Source organism: Coregonus clupeaformis, unplaced genomic scaffold (assembly GCF_020615455.1).
Source record: "Coregonus clupeaformis isolate EN_2021a unplaced genomic scaffold, ASM2061545v1 scaf0328, whole genome shotgun sequence".
NCBI lineage: Eukaryota > Metazoa > Chordata > Actinopteri > Salmoniformes > Salmonidae > Coregonus > Coregonus clupeaformis.
In genome coordinates, this window is record NW_025533783.1 from 222336 (window position 1) to 241910 (window position 19575).

Genomic DNA, 19575 nt, shown 5'->3' on the forward strand with positions numbered 1-19575 from the left:
ACAACATCCGGTTTCAGACCAGACCAGAAGTTACGCAAGATACGGTCATACGTCTTGTTGACCTCAAGATGGCCTGCCATACTACCATCGTGAACCAACCTCAGTATCTCATTGAAACATAACTGGAATGACAATTTGAAATACACTGGGCCAATTGTCCTGCCCAGAAGTGGCGCGAGAATGCCATTTCCTCATTAGAACCCAATCTCTGTCAATGTGTCCCACATAAAACTTCAAACTCCTCCTCCGGACGTATCTCAGCAAAAAGAGGGGAGAGGGAAACATCTTTACTCTGTTCAGCAATCAGCTGCTTCCTAGACATTGAAGTGTCAACTGTAGGGACCCTCTCTTCCTTCAGCGGTCCTACAAACTTCCTCACCTTTGTGGTTATCAACTCAGAAAGTTTTGTGGAATCAGGATCACCCATAAACGTCTCAGACAGATCGACCATGGTGGGATCGCTGACATCCTCAACACTAGACTTGCTCCCAGCAACTTTCTTAGACGTGTAATGGCACACGCTGGGACACTCTAGGGTACTTTCTGATAACCCATCAGGTTCCTCTACTCTGCGTTCCTTACAAATGACAGGATTTGGCACGACCTTTCCTCCAGCCAAATTGTTTCCCAAAATGAATGACACCCCCTTCACCGGCAGGCTAGGCCTCACTCCAATGACAACTGAACCAGAAATAAGATCGGACTTGAGTTCCACATTATACAAAGGAACTTCCATGCAACCCTTCTCCACACCTTGTACTAACACACTGTATTCAGTTGCTGAAGTGTCAGAAAAAGGCAAAACACTCCAAAATGAAGGATGGCCTGCCCTAGTGTCTTGCAATATCTTCACCGGCTGCTTAACAGCATCACCACTCTGCAGAGACACAAACCCGTCTGAAACAAAGGGTTCGTACACATCTGATCCAAAATCTTGTTAAGGAGATACACCAGTCCCAACCAGAGACTTATTGGGCTGGAGTGCTCCCACAAGAAGAAACAGCTTTTTCTCTCATTTTTCTGTTTCAACTTAGGACACAGAGACAATGTGTCCATTCTCACCGCAGTATTGACAAACTGCCAGAGATGATTGATTTTTGCGTAGGGATAACTACTGGGTACTTTGTTTGTAAAGGTAATGTTATGTGTCAACACAAACTCATCTGCAAGAACTGCAGCTTTCTTCAGAGTGAGATCCTTGTGCTCAAAAATGTAAAATGTAAATGTAATCTTTTCGGGAAGGCAATTCTTGAACTTTTCGAGAAGTAGTAGAGTCTTTAAATCCTCACGGTCGTTGACCTCTTGAGAACCACAACACCAATCAAAAAGACATGCTTGTTTCCTTGCGAACTCAACATGGCTTTGTGATTCTTTCTTTCGTAAGTTACGGAACTGTTGTCCGTATGCCTCTGGGACAAACTCGTAAGCCCAAAGGATAGCAGCTTTAACAGTGTCATAGTCTGGACTCTAGTCAAGAGATAAAGCGGTGTACACTTTGAGCTTTTCCCACAAGAACACTTTGTAGGAGCAGTGACCAAATATATCACAACCATTTTAGGGATGTGGTAATTCACTCAAACAGAGTAAAATATACTTCCACCTCCTTTTCGTTGAAAGGCAATACTAGTCGGCTGTTCCTACCAAGATCAAACTCTGTTGAGGGTGCAGGATGGCCTGACTGGATTCCAAGTGCTTCCAGATCTATCTCTTGTAATCAAAGGGCATGCCCACATTCCTGTTCCCTTTCCTTGTGCTCAAGCTCTAAGCCTGTGTTTATGCAACTTTCAAAATGTTTCCCCCAATCTTATAACCCCTCTGGGTGGATGTCAGTGACAGAAACCCTACCACTAAGTATATTTTGAACACTCAAATATCGGGGCACAGCAGAGCTTCTATTAGAGTGACTATCATAGGAAACATAAACCCGGCCGAGCCCCCATTTTGAAATTCAAAAATGTCACTCAAACAGAAGGAGGAACTAACAAAGAGTCACTGACCAACAACCAAAATGAAACAGGCAGGGTTTTAGGAGGGGTTCTGAAAGACACTCATGGGGGTGTCCACTGAACGTTGACTAGCAACAACAACTGGAACCTAAAAGACACCCACCATGAGCGCCCACTAAATTTGCCCAAGAAGAGGCACCTGGCAGACACCTGTGAGAAAGTGGTCTGCATGAAATGCCGGGAGGTGGGACAACGCTACGAGGAGTGGAACAAATGGAAGGGCGTACAACCTCTGTAGAGAGCTGTCCCACCTCATCCACGGCTACCCCTCCTCCTGGGCCAAGAAGTACAGGGCTGGCAGGACGGAGGCGGCGGTCGTTTTGTATTTATTATGGATCCCCATTAGCTGCTGCCTTGGCAGCATCTACTCTTCCAGCAAAATTAAGGCAGTTATACATTTTAAAAACATTACAATGCATTCATAACAGATTTCACAACATATTAAGTGTGTGCCCTCAGGCCTCTACTCTACTACCACATATCTATAACATAAAATCCATGTCTACATGCGTGTATAGTGCGTATGTTATCGTATTTTTATCTGTATTTTAAATCAAATTTTACTACTGGCATGAGTTATTTGATGTGGAATAGAGTAAAATGTAGTCATGGCTCTATGTAGTACTGTGCGCCTCCCATAGTCTGCTCTGGACTTGGGGACTGTGAAGAGACCTCTGGTGGCATGTCTTGTTGGGTATGCATGGGTGTCCGAGCTGTGTGCCAGTTGTTCAAACAGACAGTTCGGTGCATTCAACATATCAATACTTCTCACAAATACAAGTAGTGATGAAGTAAATCTCTCCTCCACTTTGAGCCAGGAGAGATTGACATGCATATTATTAATGTTTGCTCTCTGTGTACATCCAAGGGCCAGCCGTGCTGCCCTGTTCTGAGCCAAATGCAATTTTCCTAAGTCCGTCTTTGTGGCATCTGACCACGCGACTGAACAGTAGTCCAGGTGCGACAAAACTAGGGCCTGTAGGAACTGCCTTGTTGCTAGTGCTGTTAGACAGACTTCTCCCCATCCTATCTACTGTTGTATCAATATGTTTTGACCATGACAGTTTACAATCCAGGGTTACTCCAAGCAGTTCAGTCTCCTCAACTTGCTCAATTTCCACATTATTCAATACAATATTTCGTTGAGGTTTAGGGTTTAGTGAATGATTTGTCCCAAATACAATGATTTTAGTTTTTGAAATATTTAGGAGTAATTTATTCCTTGCCACCCATTCTGTAACTAACTGCAGCTCTTTGTTAGGTGTTGCTGTCATTTCAGTTACTGTAGTAGCTGACGTGAAGAGTGTTGAGTCATCCGCATACGTAGAAACACCGGCTTTACTCAAAGCCAATGGCATGTCGTTAGTAAAGATTTGTCACGACTTCCGCCGAGGCTGCCTCCCCTCCTTGTTCGTGCAGGTTTCGGCGTTCGTCGTCACCGGCTTACTAGATACTGCCGATCCCATTCTCATCACTCCACTTGTCATGTCTTGTCTTGTCAATCACACACATCTGGTGCTCATTCCCCTAGTTAGTATGTGTATAAGTGTTCCCTCTGTTCCCCTTGTCTTTGTGAGTGATTGTTTATTGTGAGAGCGAGTAGCTTGGTTGAGCTACTCTTCTATTTGTATTTACCAAGGTGGAATATTTTCCCTTGTTATAGTTTTGTTTTTTGTTTATATAAATAGATTAAACTCTGGACTTCGTTGTTTTACCTCCTGCGCCTGACTCCTTTATTCACACCTCATCACAGAATCACTCACCAGCTGAATGGAGTCAGCAGGAGAAGACCGCATGCCTGGAGTTGTGGCAAGGGTCCAGGAGCATTCGTAGATGCTGGCCAGCTTGGGGGAAGCGATGGATCGGGTTCTTCTGGTAGTAGAATGACTGGAGAGGAGAGGACCCAATCTATCGAGACCAGCTGGTCAACCGGATCCAGCCACCTACACCCCAGCCCCTGTAGAGATCCAGATATCCCGGCCACCGGCGTTTGATGGGACGGCAGCGCGATGTAAGGGATTTATGCTCCAACTCAAGCTGTATTTCTCCAGCATCAGGCCGGCGCCACTGGAGCGGGAGAAGGTATCCGTCCTCGTTTCCTGCCTTTGTGGGAGAGCCCTGGAGTGGGCCAACGCGTTGTGGAACGAGAGAGGTGCCGCGTTGGAGGACAACGGGGAGTTTGCTCGCCTCTTTCGGGACATTTTTTATCACCTGCCTGAGGGTCGAGAGGCGGGCAAATTACTGGTCCATCTGAGGCAGGGGACAAGGACCACACAGGACTACGCGCTGGAGTTCCGGACGCTGGCAGCGGGGTCCGGGTGGAACGAGCGGGCCCTGATCAACCATTTCCGGTGCCACCTAAGGGAGGACGTCTGATGGGAGCTAGCCTGCCGTGATGCCATGCTATCGTTTTCCCAACTGATGGACATGGCCATCCGGCTGGACAACCTGCTAGCAGCCAGAGGACGTCCTGGTAGGGGTCTGCCCGTTCCCACTCCGGACGACTCTGACCCCGAGCAGATGGAGCTGGGGGGAGCCACCTGTCGAGAGAGCGCAGGAAGACAGCGACAGGGCCACACTGGTGGCACGAAGGGACAATCCACCTCACATTGCAGTCAACGTTCTTTTGGGTCTGGAGGCGGTAGGCAGGGCACTCAAGCATCACCCCAGGTAACGAACACCCAAACTTGTTCAGAGCCCTTTGCAGCGCACTGTACCCTATCTCCTTTCCCGATCACCTGGTAGTTTCCCAGTGTAAGGCGCTAGTCAATTTAGGCGCAGCTGGGAACTTTATGGACAGGGCATTTGCACGCCGTCAAGGCATTTCATTGGTTCCCCTATCCATTCCACTCCCCATCAGAGCACTTGATAGTCGACCATTAGGGTCCGGGTTGGTTAAGGAGGTTACTGTACCAGTCACCATGATTACACAGGAGACGCATGTTGAGCAGATCACTTTTTTGATTATTGAGTCTCCTGCTTAACCTGTAGTCTTAGGTATTCTGTGGTTAGCCCTTCACAACCCCAATTTTTTATGGCCGCAGAGGGTTTTTACGGGGTGGTCGCGTGAGTGTCCGGGTAGGTGTCTAGGTGTTTCCGTTGGTGCGACCACGGGGGAAAGTCCAGACGGTACTCCCACCATGCGCATTCTCCCCGAATACCATGATCTGGCACTCGCGTCTTCCAAGACGCAAGCGACTAAATTACATCGGGAGGGGGATTACGCGATAAACCTTCGGGTAGACGCTATACCTCCCAGGAGTCATGTGTATCCCCTGTCGCAGGCTGAAACGGAGGCTATGGAAACATACGTCACAGAGTCCCTGCGCCAGGGGTATATACGTCCCTCCACTTCACCTGCTTCCTCGAGTTTCTTCTTTGTGAAGAAGAAAGATGGCGGTTTACGCCCGTGCATTGATTATCGACCACTGAATAAGGTGACGGTACGATTTAGTTATCCTCTTCCCCTCATTCCTTCAGTGATTGAGTCAATGCATGGGGCCCGTTTTTTCACCAAATTAGACCTCAGGAGTGCCTACAACCTGGTGCGTATTTGGGAAGGGGATGAGTGGAAAACAGCATTCAGCACAACCTTGGGGCATTATGAATACCTGGTGATGCCCTACGGTTTGATGAATGCTCCATCCGTTTTCCAGTCCTTTGTGAATTAGGTGTTTCGGGACATGCTTGGTCGCGGTGTGGTGGTCTACATCGATGACATCCTGGTGTATTCCTCTACGCGTGCCGAGCATGTGTCCCTGGTTCGCAAAGTACTGGTACAACTGCTGGAAAATGAAGTGTGAGTTTTTACAGCAGTCAATCTCCTTCCTCGGATACCGCATTACTACCACAGGTGTGGAGATGGAGGGAGATTGCATTTCAGCCGTGCGTAATTGGCCGACTCCAACCACGGTGAAGGAGATGCAGCGCTTCCTTGGCTTTGCCAACTACTATCAGAGGTTTATTCGGGGCTTTGGCAAGGTCGCAGCTCCCATTACCTCCTTGTTGAAGGGTGGGCCGTCCCGGCTCCATTGGTCTGCTGAGGCTGATTTGGCCTTCAGTAGATTGCGGGATCTGTTCACCTCCGCCCCGGTACTGGCTCACCCCGATCCATCACTACCGTTCATATTGGAGGTGGATGCGTCCGAGGTGGGGTACACGGGTGGGGTACATGTCAATAAGCAATTTGGGATTATAAAATCCCATTATATTCGTGTTCGGGCCCCACGGCGGATTGTTCCTAGACTCAAGTGTTTAAACACACTTGGGGACGGGGATATGAGACCGGGTGAGACTGGACATCCAGATGGGGAGTAAAGAGAAACAAAGACATCACCAATTATCAATTGGAGATAGTAGTAGTGTGACTGACTTAAGTTCGGAAGCACAGGAGAGAATTCTGAACCTTACAGCCCCTGTAACTGATGTGTGGTGGGCGTGTGCCAGTAAAGGCAGTATAAGGCAGAGAATACCAAAAGGGTGGCTAGGTACGTGCGCCCTGGTTCTACTGATTCAGCTAGTTATAATTAGTCACCAGGAACCAAGGAAAGGGTTAAACAGACGTAGGAGGAGTTTTAACAAGAAGGGGAATAGCCCTATTTAGATGGAGGCAATTGGGATACCAAGGGGGGTACCGGATGAATACAAAGCTATGAAACAAGTAGGGGAAGGCTTTACTACAACGTTCTTCTGGTGGGTGACAATAAACAAAGACGTGGATTGGATTAATGATATCTATTACAACCAACAACGATTTATTGGCCAGACTAGGTGTTGAGACTTCTAGCTCACTCAGGAAAAGAAAAAAGAGAAAATAATAATATATATATATATAAATAGATAAAAGAGAAGCAAATGGGTCTGATGTGTTCAATTAAATGGGGAATGAGTGATTTCTTTAAGTTTCTTAGATGCTCGGATATGTTATGTTATGTGCGCATGCGCAGCTTCACTAGAGACTTAAATTATGGCACCTGGTAATCATTTCACGACAGACAATCATCAGGAGCACACAGCCCGTTGGTATGTAACTGCGAACTACTCACAGTCTAGTATTAATGTTTAAGTCACTTATATGTTTGAGCACTGAACGTTTACCTCACTGTGTCGGTGTTAGTTGGCAGAGAGTAACTTGTGGCTCGCTGGGTGCGGTAGCTCAGCGACCCAGATGCTGTATAGCATTAGGCTATCATTATCAGCCATTTGCGTTGTGCTGATTGTTCAGAGCACTCTGCTGGTTTCTGGTGGCGATGGTGATAGCGGTGGTTTGGTTCGGTGATCCATGGTGGAGCGCCGCGTTGTGTTGCGTTTGTGCATGGGTGGGTCCTTTGGACAAGGCATGTGGTGGCATGGGTTCTGTGTCCTGTGGCAGCATCCGTGGCAACGGCGGAGTCGCTGTGCGCATGCTCCTCTGGCGCTAGGCATTCTGGGTGATGTAGTCAATGCTGTTTTAAGCCTGATTAGCCACATTTTTTGATGGTGTTGTAGGCTTATTTGATTTTCATTATTTACATTATTATTATATTATATTATTTGAATAATATTTACATTATATATTTGAATAATATATTGTCATTATTTGTTTGTTGTAATTCAGGTTTATGACCTGTGGTCATATGATTTAAAATAAAATTAAGGACAAAACACGAGTCATGACATTGTGTGCTTCCTGGTGAGCCTTTTCGGAGGGCTAAACACGAAAGATCCGAACAGTCATAAACCATGGTTCTCCTTTTACATGGATAATGCAAGGACTAGAACATTCGTCATGAGACTAACTTCTGATAAGCTAACAGTCCACCCATAAAGCTGTCTGCTCATCTGCTGACTTACTAGGCAAATCATTAATGAGTGAAAGCCAAGAAGAGGATAGAGTCTACAGTTAAAGGACTACTTAAAACCCAGTTGGCGGAAAACACTTGAACTTGAGTTAAACGCTAGAAAAGTTGGCAAGATGGCAGCATCAGAGGAGGAGCTGGAGAGGCTAAAACAGAAGCGGTCAGCAGCCCAGACTGCATTCACTAGAAGAGCCAATTACCTCGCCTCCAGAGCTAGTGCACTGGGGGAAAGTGAAATGAGAAGTGAGTGGAGGAACTTTAAAGTGGATCACTCCAGAGTCAGAGATGCAGGGTTTGAGTATGCCACGGCCCTGAGAGAAGTGGACGACGATGAAGTCAAAAAGAAGGCGGAAAACATTGACGGAAAAACTGCAGAATGTGTCTGTAAGTTTGATGAAACTGAACAAATCATCCTGATCAACTTCTGGACAAGGTTCGCTGAGGCGGAAATTACCACCCTCACTGAAGAGGCTGGATCAGCCATGGACCAGGCCGAGGCAACCGATCACCACCATATGACCAGGAGGGAATGTGAATTGATTCATAGGAACCTGGAACGGGAGGTCTACAACTTAAAACAAGGATTGGATGAGTGGAAAGATTTGATCCCTCGGTCCAAGGCCACAGAGTCAAAGGACCAGATCCGGAAGTTGAAGAAAAGGCGTGAAAAACTGTGGGATGAGTGGGCATGGAAAGGCGGTTCTCAATCTGACAACGAAGAGAAACTGGGAAGAGAACCAATTGTGGAGCAGGAGGAGCCAGTTGGGGCTAACAACTACAGGCCCCAGATCAGCCTAGAACGTGCACGCTTGCCCATGTTTGCTGGTAATATGAGGGATTACTACCGCTGGAAAGCTGAATGGGAGGACTTGCAACGTCTGGGAAACCCTCATGGATTGGAAAATGTGAGGAAATTCCATCTCCTGGGAAGCCTAGATGGAAAAAGTCAAGAGGGACCTCATATTGTCCAGCTGTGGATCCGCCAACGACGTGTTCAGGCTCCTGGACAACAAGTACGGAAATAAGCCGAAAATAGTGCTGCTGATTGCACAAGAAGTGCAAGGACTTTTCCCCATTAAAGGAAACCATCCGAGGAAGACAATCGAACTGATTCAAGCCGTGGAGAGAGCTCTTCGTGACCTACAAGTCTTAGGGGAGGAAGATGCTGTAAAGAACCGAGTGGTTGTGCAGTCGATTGAAAGTAAGCTTCCTGACTCCCTGAAAGAAAAGTGGATAACACACAAAAATGACCCTGGAAGCGGGTTTTCACCACGCAACCACTTCGACTGTCTACTGCAATACTTGAAAAAGCAGGAGGACATTCTCGAGGAGCTAGACCAGCTACAGCCTAGCCCGGCGGACAATACTGAGAGGTCAAGCGAAAAGAAAAAAGAAAGGAGGGCATTCACCAGAGCCACATCAGGAAACACCCTAAAGGGCTCTCAACCAAGCTCATGCATCACATGTGGAGACAACGAGCACGGAGGTAGGCTGTTCGCCTGCAAGGTCTTCAAGAAGCTCAATCTGACAGGCAAGAAGGCTCAGCTTAGGAGAGCAGGAGCATGCTTTAAGTGCTTGCGCCTTCATGGTGACGATGGCGGCTGCACACAAAAGTATCTATGCTCAAAGGATGACTGTCAGAAAGAGGGCTCTTCAGACCACAATTACTTGCTCTGTCCAAAGCCACAGATCAAGAAGAAAGAGGAAAAGAGTGGAGAGCAGAGCGAGGCAAAATTGGGGAAAAGGGGGCTTGGACTAACCAACAAACAGGAGGAGCTCTTTGCCAAACTTTCTCCAGAGCTGCGAGCAGAGTTCAAAGAAGCCTTTTCAAATAAGATCACGACAAAAGTGTGTGCTAGCACTGGTTGTGAGCCAAAAGAGTGCCCTGTCATTATGATGGTGTTGGATGTGACAACAAATTCTGGCCAGCTAGTCGGTACGTTGATTGATCTCGCTTCAGATACTAATTATATCTCTAATAAAGCAGCAGAGCGTCTTAAGCTAAATGGTGAGAACATTAAGTTGATTGTCCAAGGTGTTGGAGGGATGGAGAAAACCATTACTACCAAGAAGTATACCCTGAGGCTGAGAGTAAAAACTCCCAAAGGTACAATAGCAGAGCACAAACTCCTTTGTTATGGCTTGGAAGATGTTGCGAAGGTGAACCAGGCTGTCACGCCACAGCAACTGCAGAAGTTCTTTCCAAATGTTCCACTCAAGGACTTGGTCCGGCCCGAAAAGATCAACCTGTTGATTAGCCACAGGGAGGGTCGCCTGGTCCCACAGCCAGTCAGAGTAGTTGGAGACCTCGTCCTCTGGGATGGCCCCCTTGGGAAGACTGTTGGTGGAACGCATCCTGACCTCTTTGAAGTGATAGACCTAGCAGTGCACAGGCCTGAAACACATTTCGCTAGGTCAATGAGAACAGCTTCAAGGGCGTACAAAGAGATTCTCGTGAAGACGGAAGGACCCAATGGAGTTTCGGTGGAAGGAGAAGACGCAATCCTCCGAAACACTGCAACTACCAACAAAGACGTTTTTGAATGGTTCAAGTGGGACAGTATTGGCGCTGCCTGTGACCCTCAGTGTGGTGGCTGCAGATGTGGTAGGTGCCCCCCTGGAGGCAAGGAAATGACCCTAGGAGAGGAAAGAGACTTGGAGAAAATAAAGGAATGTCTCACCTACGTGCAAGCTGACAAGCACAGCGAATCCCCTCACTGGGACGCAGCTTACCCGTGGAAAGGAGACCCCGCAACGCTGCCTGACAATCGACGTGCAGTGGAAGCGACCTTTTTAAACACTGAGAAACGACTGGAGAGGGAGCCGGAATGGAAGGCTGCGTACAGAGAGCAAATCCACGATATGGTCTCAAGAGGGGCTGCCGTTAAAGTCACCCAAGAGGAAATCGATAGCTGGAAGGGACCTAAGTGGTATATCAGTCATTTAGTTGCTCCTAATCCTCACTCAACCACTACCCCTTTAAGAATCGTCTGGAACAGTAGCCAAGAATTCATGGGAATAAGTTTAAATGACCTACTGTACAAGGGTCCTGATGTTCTAAATCAGATAAGGGGCGTGCTTCTGAGATTCAGGACTGGGTTGTATGCTGCCCTGGGCGATGTGAAAAAAATGTACAACTCTGTCTGGCTAGAAGACAAAGAAGTACACCTCCATCGATTCCTCTGGAGAGACAATCCTGAGGAGGTGATCGAAGTCTTTGCTGTCGTCAGGGTCAACATTGGCGATAAACCTGCTGGTTGTATCGCCCAGGTGGCAATGAGAGAAACAGCCAACCTGCCTCAGTTTGCAGCCATGGTTGAGGAGCGCAGAGTTGTGGTAGAAGATAGTTATGTGGATGACATCTTGACGTCCCACAATGACTTGCGGATACTGGAGAAAATCACCAAAGGAGTGGAAAATATCTTAAAGGCTGGAGGCTTCTCCCTTAAGCCATGGGTCTTACAGTGGGGAAAAAAAGTATTTAGTCAGCCACCAAATGTGCAAGTTCTCCCACTTAAAAAGATGACAGAGGCCTGTAATTTTCATCATAGGTACACGTCAACTATGACAGACAAAATGAGGGAAAAAAATCCAGAAAATCACATTGTAGGATTTTGTATGAATTTATTTGCAAATTATGGTGGAAAATAAGTATTTGGTCAATAACAAAAGTTTCTCAATACTTTGTTATATACCCTTTGTTGGCAATGACACAGGTCAAACGTTTTCTATAAGGCTTCAAAAGGTTTTCACACTGTTGCTGGTATTTTGGCCCATTCCTCCATGCAGATCTCCTCTAGAGCAGTGATGTTTTGGGGCTGTCGCTGGGCAACACGGACTTTCAACTCCCTCCAAAGATTTTCTATGGGGTTGAGATCTGGAGACTGGCTAGGCCACTCCAGGACCTTGAAATGCTTCTTACGAAGCCACTCCTTCGTTGCCCGGGCGGTGTGTTTGGGATCATTGTCATGCTGAAAGCCCAGCCACGTTTCATCTTCAATGCCCTTGCTGATGGAAGGAGGTTTTCACTCAAAATCTCACGATACATGGCCCCATTCATTCTTTCCTTTACACGGATCAGTCGTCCTGGTCCCTTTGCAGAAAAACAGCCCCAAAGCATGATGTTTCCACCCCCATGCTTCACAGTAGGTATGGTGTTCTTTGGATGCAACTCAGCATTATTTGTCCTCCAAACACGACGAGTTGAGTTTTTACCAAAAAGTTCTATTTTGGTTTCATTTGACCATATTCATTCTCCCAATCCTCTTCTGGATCATCCAAATGCACTCTAGCAAACTTCAGACGGGCCTGGACATGTACTGGCTTAAGCAGGGGGACACGTCTGGCACTGCAGGATTTGAGTCCCTGGCGGCGTAGTGTGTTACTGATGGTAGACTTTGTTACTTTGGTCCCAGCTCTCTGCAGGTCATTCACTAGGTCCCCCCGTGTGGTTCTGGGATTTTTGCTCACCGTTCTTGTGATCATTTTGACCCCACAGGGTGAGATCTTGCGTGGAGCCCCAGATCGAGGGAGATTATCAGTGTCTTCCATTTCCTAATAATTGCTCCCACAGTTGATTTCTTCAAACCAAGCTGCTTACCTATTGCAGATTCAGTCTTCCCAGCCTGGTGCAGGTCTACAATTTTGTTTCTGGTGTCCTTTGACAGCTCTTTGGTCTTGGCCATAGTGGAGTTTGGAGTGTGACTGTTTGAGGTTGTGGACAGGTGTCTTTTATACTGATAACAAGTTCAAAGAGGTGCCATTAATACAGGTAACGAGTGGAGGACAGAGGCGCCTCTTAAAGAAGAAGTTACAGGTCTGTGAGAGCCAGAAATCTTGCTTGTTTGTAGGTGACCAAATACTTATTTTCCACCATAATTTGCAAATAAATTCATTAAAAATCCTACAATGTGATTTTCTGGAATTCTTTTTCTCCATTTGTCTGTCATAGTTGACGTGTACCTATGATGAAAATTACAGGCCTCTCTCATCTTTTTAAGTGGGAGAACTTGCACAATTGGTGGCTGACTAAATACTTTTTTTCCCCACTGTATCAGGCCAAAGTGGGAGGTCCGCAACCACAACTGATGCCAGTATCAGTAAGACAACTGTGAGTGTGCCCAAAACGCTTGTGTTACCCAACCAGATGCGGGACGAAGAAAGCAAAGCACTTGGAGTCGGCTATGAACCAGAGACTGACAAACTTCGTGTGATGACCTCCGTAAATTTCTCAAAGAAGAGAGGAAAGATGAGGACAGGAGTCGATTTGCGCGAAGAGGAAGTCAGAGGTAAAACTCCAAACCCATTGACCCGTCGGATGCTGCTAAGCCAGATCGCTGGATTCTACGACCCCATTGGTCTTGCCACACCCGCAAAGCAGAAAGGGGTGATGCTTGTGAGAGAAGCTTACCAAGAAGCGAGTATAAGCAGTCCAGTTAAGGACACTTGGGATGACCCACTCTCACCAAAACTACGGGAGGCTTCCATAAGACTCCTCGAAGAATATGTGAGACTTGCCCAGATCAGGTTCGAAAGAAGCCTCACACCAACCGGAACCATAGGCCATCCAATGGGAGTCACGTTTTCAGATGGGAGTGAGGCTTCCTACGGTGTGGTGCTCGATCTCCGTTGGAAGACGCAGAATGGGGTCGTGGTGAGGCTGGTTGAGTCAAAAGCAAAGCTTACCCCTCTCAACCAGAAAGGAGACGTGATTAAAGCAGAGGTATGTGGTGCTGTCTTTTCGATCCGCCTGAGAAAATACCTTGTAAAGCACTGCCGCATCAAGGTCGCATGCTGGGTCCACTTCTTGGATAGCCAAACAATCCTGGGAGCAATTCACAAGGATAGCTATGGCTACCAAACTTTCTTTGCTAACCGCATCGGAGAAATCCACAAGGCTGGACCAGTGGAAGACTGGAGGTGGATTGAAGGCAACCTGAACATAGCAGACATCATCACAAGGGGAGCAACTCCTGAGGAACTCGATGAAGGGTCAGAGTGGCAACAAGGCCCAGAGTTCCTGAGTTGGCCTGAGGCTGAGTGGCCTGTGAAAACGGCCAGTGAGATAGTGACCAGCGTGGCTGATGACGTTAAAAGGTTGCAGAGAAGAGCATTCTCAGCTGTAGTCACCAGGTCTCAGGCAGAGAAATTCTCAGGCCCCAGCAATACTGATGTTGGGGCAAACTTGCAAGACTCCGCACCGCAACCGCAGATGAAAGACCAAGGTCCAACTCCAGCAGTAGAGAGGCCAACGAGGAAGCCCTGGGGTGTAGCTCTAGTGCACCTTGTTGGGCCCGAACGATTCAGTAGCTTGTCTAAATTGTGTGGAACAATCGCCTGGGTTCGAAGGGCTGCAGAATCCTGGCTGAGGACAAGCTACCAAGCCTCGAGCTCAGCAAAGTGGGAGGTGAGGGGCCCCAGGCTGTCTGTGGGAGAGAGAACGGCGGCTTTCCAAGACCTAGCCCTTGCGGCCCAAGACGGCGTGAACTTTCAGGATACGACCTTAAACCGCCTTGTTGTGATTAAAGATGACAACAATGGACTCTTACTTTGTGGTGGTAGAGTCCAGTCTTGGAATGAAGACGGAACCGCTGTACCTTTAATCCCGTTCCGGTCGTGGTTGGGGGCCTTGCTTGCGAGGGAAGCTCACGAAGCGAATCATGAAGGGGTGGCTGCCACACTGCTGCACACTAAAAGAAAGGCCTGGGTTATGCAAGGTCGGAGGACAGTGAAGAAGGTGGTTAACAGGTGCATCACTTGCAAGAAGCAAAGAGCCCGGCTGTGCCAGCAAGAGATGAGCGCTCTTCCTCAGGAACGTACCAGTAGAGCGAACCCATTCGAGTATACTACACTAGACCTCTTTGGACCCTTTGAAGTGAGGGACGCTGTTAAGAAAAGAACCAAGAAAAAGGTCTGGGGAGTCGTGTATTGTTGCATGACTTCCAGAGCCGTCCATGCTGATCTCGTCAACGACCAGTCTTCTGAGAGCTTTCTTCAGGCCTACTCCCGGTTCACTGCTCTGAGGGGGCATCCCAAAAAGCTATGGTCAGACAGAGGCACAAACTTCGTGGGCGCCAGGCCTGCTCTGAGGGAGCTACACAAGCACCTGGCCTGTTTGCAGAAGGCATCCGTTGAAGACAAGGCTGCCAGAAATAGTACAGAGTGGCAATGGGACTTTCATCCTGCAGACTCGCCACACAGGAATGGAGCAGCAGAGGCAGCTGTCAAGCTCCTTAAAAGAGCTCTTAACAGTCTTGGCGGAACAACTGGCTGCTACACCTGGGGGGAGTTCCAGACCCTTCTCTACTCTGCAGCCAACTTGACTAATGAGCAACCCATCGACGCCAGGGCACAGGAACAAGAGGACTCAGTGGAGTACTTGACCCCCAACTCACTTATCCTGGGGCGCAACGGACAGGGAGGAGACATACACGGAATCGACATGGAAACCCGCTCTTGGCGCAGACTGAGGGCTGTCCAGGCTGGAGTCGACAGGTTCTGGAAGAAATGGAGTGAACTGGCAGGACCAAACTTGTTCATACGACACAAGTGGCACCGAGCAGAGAGAAGTATCAAGGTTGGAGACGTAGTCTGGATTGCGGACCAGAACGCCCTAAGGGGGCAGTTCCGGCTCGGCCGGGTTGCTACAACATATCCAGACGAGAAGGGGGTTGTCCGGGATGCGGACATAACAACCTGCATGGGTCTTCCTGCTCCCATGGTTCCCAGGGCCCGGAGAAAGGACTCTAACATGCACACGACAATCGTCATTCGCAGGGATGTGCGGAGGTTGGTGATCTTGATTCCTGCTGAAGACCAAGAGGAGGTAAGATAAGTCCTCGCCATGGGTACCCAAAGACTGTGACTCTGTTCTTTGCTTAGCTAGCGGGTAACCCTGGGAGGCAACTGAGTGCTTCATGGGCAAACCTACACTCAGTAGGAGGAAAGGTGGTGGAGCCTACCTCCTTAGTTAATACATATTTGTTTGTAAATGCCTTTAGTTTGAAATTCTCACTGAGAGACTCAAGAGACTGTGCCCTCCTTGGATCTTTGATCAGTCGGCCAAGTGGGAGGTGTTGAGACTTCTAGCTCACTCAGGAAAAGAAAAAAGAGAAAATAATAATATATATATATATATAAATAGATAAAAGAGAAGCAAATGGGTCTGATGTGTTCAATTAAATGGGGAATGAGTGATTTCTTTAAGTTTCTTAGATGCTCGGATATGTTATGTTATGTGCGCATGCGCAGCTTCACTAGAGACTTAAATTATGGCACCTGGTAATCATTTCACGACAGACAATCATCAGGAGCACACAGCCCGTTGGTATGTAACTGCGAACTACTCACAGTCTAGTATTAATGTTTAAGTCACTTATATGTTTGAGCACTGAACGTTTACCTCACTGTGTCGGTGTTAGTTGGCAGAGAGTAACTTGTGGCTCGCTGGGTGCGGTAGCTCAGCGACCCAGATGCTGTATAGCATTAGGCTATCATTATCAGCCATTTGCGTTGTGCTGATTGTTCAGAGCACTCTGCTGGTTTCTGGTGGCGATGGTGATAGCGGTGGTTTGGTTCAGTGATCCATGGTGGAGCGCCGCGTTGTGTTGCGTTTGTGCATGGGTGGGTCCTTTGGACAAGGCATGTGGTGGCATGGGTTCTGTGTCCTGTGGCAGCATCCGTGGCAACGGGCGGAGTCGCTGTGCGCATGCTCCTCTGGCGCTAGGCATTCTGGGTGATGTAGTCAATGCTGTTTTAAGCCTGATTAGCCACATTTTTTGATGGTGTTGTAGGCTTATTTGATTTTCATTATTTACATTATTATTATATTATATTATTTGAATAATATTTACATTATATATTTGAATAATATATTGTCATTATTTGTTTGTTGTAATTCAGGTTTATGACCTGTGGTCATATGATTTAAAATAAAATTAAGGACAAAACACGAGTCATGACATTGTGTGCTTCCTGGTGAGCCTTTTCGGAGGGCTAAACACGAAAGATCCGAACAGGGTGCAGTAAAGGGGATCTCTGAACAATTATCCGCCACCTCATTCATGACTTGGGAAAATAGGTTGGCTCTAGATCAGGCAGAAAGGGGCGGTGTCTATATAATAGTGGGCCATTGTTGCACATGTATCCCTAACAACACCGCACCGGATGGGACAGTCACCAGAGCTCTTGCAGGATTGACTCAGGAGTTAATACATCTTTGATAGGGTGGTTTGATTACATTTTTGGTAAATGGAAAACCATAGCAGCCACCATCTTGGGGGCAGCCACCGCAATTGGATGCAATTGCTTGTATTATGTGGTTGTTGTTGTCTTGTTCCCTGTGTCCGAGGGTTGGTGAGTAAGGCGTTGGAGGATGTAGCGTCTCAACATAGGGTGAGATATGGACGGAATCCCAACTCTGACCAGTGGAATGTGAAAAACGATCCTCCAGGCTTGGTGGATGACGAGGACTTTGACCCTGAAAGACCGCAATTGGATGAAACGTTTATTAGTTATGACGTATGAAGATCAGATTGATCATGCTTGTAAATACATTTATCCTGAGGGTGTACAAATGTGTCAAAGGGTGGATTGATAGAGGAATTATGATTATGACAAAAATTGTTCCACCCCAATACTGATGATGACTGTGTTAGGGTTATCATTATGAACCCACTAACAGAGGGGGTGAGTTAGAAACTGCTGAGACAAACATTCCAGGAGGGAGGGGACTTATAAACTAGTTGTGGAAATGTACAGGCCGCCTAAAGGTGGGCGGAGCAAAGTTCCTTTGTGTGAAGGCATATATAAAGGCTGTATATGTGTTTTGGCGGGAGAGCTCTCCATGATTAAATAATACAGATCATTCTTGCTGGTTGTGGACCTTTGTTTAATTCATGATTAAAACCAGAGCCTTACACCCTCTGGGAATTATTCAAAGCATTGAGTTTAATTAGAGATAGAAATTCTCGTGACACATTTTCACATTTTTCAAATCCCCACAGATCCCAGCTCAGAAGGGATTCTTTCTTCATACCGCCTGGGCCGGTTGCGGTGTTCGATTTCATTGTTCTGAGATTCGCACATACCTCCGCTGCTGTAATAAGCCCATGGAAGATACTGATATCAGCGTCCCCTTCTGCACAGAACTGGCCTAAACAATGGAATGGTTTTGACGATTCCCATCTTTCTTTAAAACCCAAGGCGACTTTGGGTATTGGGGTAATCGCAGCGTCGCCCTGTTCACCATCCAGAAAAAGGCTGGCTAGTCCCAATCTGTCTTTCTCAAACATTCTTTGTGCCCTTCTGTACTCAGTTTTCTTTGCCCTCCCTCAATTCTCTGATGTTCTTGTGGCTATTTGTTCTGTTTTCCGGGTTTGCAGCTGGTTTCCATGTTCTTTTCCCAGCAGCCTCAGTAATTCCTTGGTGTACTTTTCTCAGAGACATTTTCACAGACCCAATAGTCACCTCACCTTCGGAGCCATCTCCCTTCAAGGTTTTTTCTCCTAGTATCTCGAGGACTCCCTGTTTGGGTGGTGGTGGGTCCCTGGGGATGGACAGCCTCCTGATGTTGAAGCATACTGCAGGGGCTTCCTTGGGTGCTGTGTTGACACACCCTTTACTACCCATTTTCCACCTTTCCTACCTCACTTCCTCCTTAGTCTTTGTTATCAGCCCTTCTGGGATCATTTTGTTGATGTTCCCTTTACCTTGGAATCTCTTTTCAAAATGTACCAGCTCTGTTACCTCCCAGTTACTCCACTCATTCTCAACTGTTATTTTCCTCTTTGCTTTTGCTTCCTCATCCTCCTCCTCTTCCTGGCGATAAAGAGCAAAGTGTTTATGCCGCCCATGTAGTGATCAACCCCTTATTATCTCAAACCTTCTTGGACAATGTTTACAATAGAAGCTGCCCTGGTTCTCTTTCAGGGTATCTGGCACCCCTGCACTTGGGGGCGTGGCATGAGATGGAGTGGCCATTACTATCGGTCTTTCCACACAGGTGGCATTCGTACAGCAGTGGCACCTTTGAGTGGCGAGAAGCGAAGTGAAACTTCACCTCTCCCACAGATCTTAGCTGTACTCTACATTGCTCGCGGCTCAGTTCTTGGACAGGGACTTTGATAGCCAGAGTACTCATTGCAGGAGTTTTTGCTTTATGCTTGTCAGCATCAGAGCTGGGTGGAGGAAGCTGTGATGACAGCACTGCAGATCTACCCCCATCCTTCGATTCTAGGGTAGCTGCACTTGATTCGTACATACACTGAGGCACCACCGGGTTAGATTCACCCACCTTGGCTGGAATCAGGGGCAATCTTGGCCCGGGGTATGGGGAGGGGTGTCCTGACCTACTTCGACGATTTCCGTCAATTCCTTAATTTCTCTGTCAATCACATGGCACAGTTATCGCTAGCGTGTGATCAGACGAACGCAGCACCAACCCGTAGTTTTCCAACCTTTCACCCCCGCGTTTTAGGGCTTGGGAAGTGGTCTTTGGTGACCAGGGCCCACCCTGGGGGTTTACATACAGTTTAGCCATTGCCACTTTTACTTCCTCTAGATAGTCAAGTTTGATCGTTTTCTCGGCCGATCCGAGGACCTCACTAAACCATCCAATTGGTAGTAGCGACGGGCGGTGTGTACAAAAGGCAGGGACTTAATCAACGCAAGCTTATGACCCGCGCTTACTGGGAATTCCTTGTTCATGGGAAATAATTGCAATCCCCAATCCC